This window comes from Apodemus sylvaticus, chromosome 4, assembly GCF_947179515.1.
Source record: "Apodemus sylvaticus chromosome 4, mApoSyl1.1, whole genome shotgun sequence".
NCBI lineage: Eukaryota > Metazoa > Chordata > Mammalia > Rodentia > Muridae > Apodemus > Apodemus sylvaticus.
In genome coordinates, this window is record NC_067475.1 from 70,241,058 (window position 1) to 70,247,057 (window position 6,000).

The following is a 6,000-nucleotide window of genomic DNA, read 5'->3' on the forward strand; positions in this document are numbered from 1 at the left end:
CAGAGGTTAATTGAGATTGTGGAATTAGGTGTGGTAGAACTTTAGTACAAGAAGTTCTGTAAGAAGTCTAGCTGGTATGAAGGCAGGCATGGCCTGGAGCCATGCTTCTCAAACTGTGGCTCCCTCATCCTCTGTGGTGGAGTAGTGACCATTTCATGGGGGTTGGATATCAGATATCCTCTATATCAGATCTTTATAGTATAATTCATACGGGAGCCACACTACAGTAATGAAGTAGCCAACAAGTTATTTAATGGTTCTGGTTGACCACAACAGGAAGAACGGTATTAAGGGGGCACAACACTGAGAAGATGAGAAACTACTGGCCTAGGGAATATGAATACATAATGAATAAATCTCTTTGAATGTTTTCAAAATTAATAAAAGATTTTTGCATGCTTTGACCAACAAACACTTCTCTCCCAGGAGGAGGAGACTTCCTCCACACTGGTCTACACTTCTTAGTCATCATAAGAGCATGATGATGGAGCTTTTAGCTAATGTAGATGCCAAGAAAAGACAATGGGTTTGTAATTCTGGTAATATAGTCTCCACGAATATCCACACCTGATCAGGGCTGATTGGACTATATGTGACTTCTCTGAACCTAAACATCTCTGGAATCCACAGACTGATTTCAAATGTTTTATTCATATTATATTTTATTGGGTTACGATTTTGTTTACAGAGTTGTTTGTGGCCATGAAGACCAGAGAAGGGCCTCAGATCCTCTGAATGACCAGTTACAGTTGGTTGAAAACTCTCCTGGGTGTGCTGGGAACTGAACCACAGTTCTCTGACAGAGCAGTAATTCCTTTTGCAGCTGAGTTCCCACAAACTGAACCTTTAAAAAGTCTTCATTGTCATTTAAGTCTCAGATAAATAAATATTCATGTTTGATATCTCCCTTTCTTTGGGCCCTGGTCATTTGTTCTGTTTGGATCAGTCCATACAGTTTCCCCCAATGAAATTCCTTTGGGCTGTGCTTATTTATGGTCAGCACCTACCTTGAATCCCAGTTTCCATCATGTCAGACAAAAACAAACAAGAACTTCAACAGGGCAGATATCATCTAGATTGTGTGAGACTCCTGTTCTGCCATTCACACCTGCAATTTTAACATAGTAGAGCTGTTTTAAATTCTGAGCCACCATGCTGCTTTCTTGAAGATGCAGTGTAAATGCTCCAGCAATACTGTACTCTAACCAGAAGTAATTGGTAACTATATTGGGTGCTGCCATTGGAAGACAGGTGATGGTCATATCTGACTAGCTCCTAAAATCTCTTTATGCCTTTGAGTGAGGGCTCAAAGAAAACATTCTGTGCAGAATCCAGGGAGTGGAAGGCTTCAGCCGCCAAATAGGGATGTGACTCCAACATTGCCTTCCACTCTGAGTTCTCAGAGACTTCAGAGAAATGAAGTGCAATGAAATCCAGGGCCTGAGTCTTCAGCCACTGTGTGCTGTGGAGGTCAGCCAGGATGAGAGTGTCTGCAGCTTTCTCCACAGAGAGTATCCTGAAGAGGGCATCCTCACACATGACCTTCAAGTCCTCCAGGCCATACTTGTCAGCAGCTGCCAGCACACCAGTGGCCATGGAGTTGCTGTTGAGGTGTGGTGTTTTTCCCCTGAGTAGATGAAGTACATCATCTGGAAGACCTGAGGGTCCAGTCATGGATCTCAACAATGTTCTTTAGGCTCTCCTGCATTTCATGTTCAAACATGGCTCTGAAAACTGGAGAACAAGCTGCTAGGATGGCGTGGTGAGCCCTGAATACATGGCCACCTACCAATAGGGTTCAGTCTTTGAAGAGAGATTTCTCCCACAGCTTTGCTAGGTCATCTCTCAACATCTGTCTTGGCTCCTTGATTGCAGGTGTCATGATCTGTCCAGGCATGCAAAGATGGCTCCTATTATGCTCACCTTGCAGCAGAGGCTGAGCTGGTCTTCAGGGACAAGCCATTGCTGATGGGAGAGGAGGAAACCTAGAAGGATGAACTTTTTGAATCCCCACTTTTTGTATTGCTGAAAGCTTACGACATTGGGGTTCTTCATACTTTGGCATTTCTCTCCTTGGGAATTTATGATCCAGAATTTGAACTTTGCCCAAACTGGGCTCTCTGGACAGCTGAGCAACCCCAGGTAAACTGACAGGTAATCTTTGCTTTCTTCATCAACCCCGTTTGGGTGTACTCTCAAACACCATGCTATTTCTTCATTGGCCTCTAATGAGAACACTGGGCTTGAAATCCTTTTCTGAATTCCCCGCATGCAAAATGAGAAGTTGCTTATAGTCCACTCATAGCAGATTTTTTTTTTTACACTGATCTGTGTGGAGCCCCAGCTCTTTGTCTCCATGTCCCCTGAAATTTCTGCTGGAGGTAGTTTGAAGGTTAATCTTGACCTGAGAGAACACCAGAGGTTATTTACTCTTCATCCTATTGAACACGATTATAGGTATACTTTGGATTTTAGTTTCAATTTCCCTAAGTTCTCTCTCTCTCTCTCTCTCTCTCTCTCTCTCTCTCTCTCTCTCTCTCTCTCTCTCTCTCTCCTCTCCGTCTCCCTCTCCGTATCCCTTTTCCTCTCTCTCCCTCTCTCTCCGTCTCTCCCTCTCTTTTCCCCTCTCTCTCTCCCTCTCCCTTTCCCTCCCTCTCTCTCCCTCTCTTTGCCTATCTCCCTCCCCCTCTCCCTCTCCCTCCATCTCTTCCTCTTTCCCTCTTCCCCCCCTCTCTCTTTCCCCCAAACACTGGAATTTCTATGTGTGTGTATGTGTTTGAGTTTCGTGACTCTTAGGTCAGTGGTCACTAGTTGGGCTATTCTATCCACCTCTGGATAGGAAAGTCTGTAAAACTTTATATATTCTCATCTCAAGTGTGTTGTATTTTCAGGGTCCTATAGAGAATGTACAGAATGAATTCCTTTATGTAAATAGACAGAGAATATAGAAGAATAACATACAGGCTGAGGTCTAGCTAATATAACAATGACTACAGTCAGTATTTACTTATTCCACAAGGTGTGAAGTCTCAGGTGTTCTTCAGTATATACTGGAATTCTTAAGAAGAAGGGTCTAATGCCAGTGAAGGAATGGGCTTGCTATTTAGATGAGAGCAGGAAGTCAAAGAAAAAAGCTTCCTTCTTCTTTATGCTTATTGTGGGCCTCCAGTAGAAGGTGTGGCCTAGTTAAGGGAGTGTCTTCTAGTCTGAAGATCTGGATTAAAGGTGTGTGTTTTTCTGCCTCAAGACTCAGATTAAAGGTGTATGTTTTTCTCAGATTAAATGTGTATGTTGTTTCTGACAAGAAGAATCTGCATTTGAACTGAATCTACCTACTTCAACTTAAGAAAAACAATTCGCAGGGCACTGGGGGCATACGCCTTTAATCCCAATATTTGGGAGGCAGAGGCAGGCAGATTTCTGAGTTCAAGGCCAGCCTTGTCTACAAAGTGAGTTCCAGGACAGCCATGGCTACACAGAGAAACACTGTCTTGAAAAAAAGCAAAATAAAAAAATTTAAAAGGCATGCCTTCCACTTTAGTATGTCCACAAGTAGTGCAGACTAGAAGAATAACCATCACCAATATACTTTGCTTACTAGGGACAACCTTGCATAAATAAAGAGATGATGTAAATCTCTGCACAGATACTATTTACCCATGCACTGATCTTACAGATTGCTACCATAAACATGATCAGGGAAGGGGTGCTTTCCTTAACTGCTCAGGAGTCTGAGTGTTCACAAAATGTAAGGCATGTGGAAGAGCTCCTGTATGGTGGGCAGGAGCAGAGCCCCAAACCTCTGAAGATGGCTCTATTCTTTCCTGTGTTTTATTCCATTTAGACTTTGTACTTCCCCTCAGGGTCTTCAGGGCCCCCTTACCTCCTTCCTCTGAAGCTATCTGTTTTAGGCACCTCCTGCAGTCTTCTGGTTTTTCCTTGACTGCCAACAGCCTTTTTTACGGGTCTGGAGTCTGTTGCTTCTGTCCACTTATTTTTTTATCTTTTGTAGTCCTTTAATTAAATACTCTCTGCCACTATCACTAAATATCTCAAACACCTTTCCATAAGCTCTAAACCCACTGGAGGTTTTTTTTTTTTTTAAATATGCTGGCTAAGTAATAAAAGCTAGATCAACAGCTGCATTTGCTTCTGGTAATTTAGGGTCTGTGGGGGTGTGTTTCAATTACAAAACCCACACTTTTCATTGATGCAATTTAGCTAACAAAAATATATATCCAGGAGCAGAAACTTGAACATGAAAAATTAAGGTAAGAGAATACAGATATTCCTGATGTATGGTCAAATCTTTGAAGTTCAGACTCCATTTTTAAAAACCTGTTCAAATTAACATCCTGGCACCTAGCATTAGTTTCCAAGTTGCCCCTCAACAAAACCTGAGCCTATCTCCAATAACACCAGCATCTTCAATTTACACCCCCTTAATCACTCTCTAAGCCAATCTCCAATAAGACCAGCATCTTCAATTTACATCCTCAACAAGACCAGGTTATTCCACCAACACCTGCACCCCCAGATTACAGAACCACCCCCTGGCTAATGACCACCAATGCAGAGGAGAACAGAAATTAACTTTACGTTAGACACATGGTGGTGGAGCACGCCTTTAATCCCAGCAATTTTGAGGTGGAGGCAGGCAGATTTCTGAGTTTGAGGCCAGCCTGGTCTACAAAGTGAGTTCCAGGACATCCAGGGCTACACAGAGAAACCCTGTCTCAGAGGAAAAACAAAACAAAAAAAAATAGTTTATGTTATGACACCCAGCACTAGCCAATTATGTTAAAGGTCACAGTAGCTTTACAATTAGATGTTTTCACATTTACTCCCTGCTTGCTACTTAGTATATGGCCTTGCCACATAGATATCCAGGGCTCCCCAAACACCGAAATCACCTTACATGGATATGGTGTGGCAGGAGCTAACTCAAATAAAATAAAGATCCTTCTTGAGTTGCAACAGAGCACCTCTCTGTATTTTAGGAGATCACTAAAATTTCCCTGGCTCTACACTCCAACACTATGGACTATGATCAAATACACTTTGGTTTTAGGTTTAACTGGAAATGCTTTGTATGTGTTGGGGTTTGCATCCTGAATGACTTCTATCACGGAAATGTCTGGAAATGCCTCACACACGTTCTGGACACTGAATCAACTGATCATGGCTGAATTCTATGTGTCCAAACAGAAGTCATCCTAACCATTTTCTTTTCTTGTACAGCTTTATTTACTTATTATATGTAAGTACACTGTAGTTGTCCTCAGACACACCAGAAGGGGGTGTCCGACCTTACTATGAATGGTTGTGAGCCACCATGTGGTTGCTGGGAATTGAACTCGGGAACTCAGGAAGAGAGATCGGTGCTCTTAACAAGTGAGCCATCTCTCCAGCCCATAACCATTTTCTTGAATAGAAGGCGGCATAGGTGGATGTCTCAGATTTTTTTGGAACGATGATTGAAAGCTTCCTGTTGTCTCCAGACATGCTGAAGGAGCCTTGTACCATGCTCACCGTGCAGCAGAGGGTGGGCTGGTCTGCAGGGAGAAGCCAATGCCCATGGGAGAGCAGAAAAGATCACGAGCTGAGCTTTTTAAATCCCCTTATGGGTTTTGCATTAACATAATTTTTGTTATACTTCAATTCTTGATGTAGATGGTGTTTACCTTCAATTCTTAGAAATAGCCTTGTCTTATACTCTGTGGTGCTGAGAAAGGAGACCTGAGCTCCCTTGTACACTGATACAACAAATTATGAGTAACATCAGTCTCAGAAACACAATGTTAGATGCTCTGCATCCTTCTTGGACCAAGTTTTCTGAAGGAAAATCTGATAAATATTAAGAAAGGAAGAAAGGGCCTGTGAGAGTAATGAGGGTACAAAGTGTGGAAACATTTAGCTCAATGCTTGGGAACTTGCCTAGCATGTTGAGGTCCGCAATTCTATCTCCTGCCAAACACACAGATGCAGCTTCCCACGGGT

The 6,000-nt window shown here is 42.6% G+C and overlaps 1 pseudogene; it reads right to left on the bottom strand.

Annotated features, from left to right (window-relative positions):
• Positions 1–1,269: 1,269 nt before the first annotated feature.
• LOC127683609 (TD and POZ domain-containing protein 2-like) lies at positions 1,270–5,579 on the bottom strand (annotated as a pseudogene).
• Between the last annotated feature and the right edge of the window lie 421 nt (positions 5,580–6,000).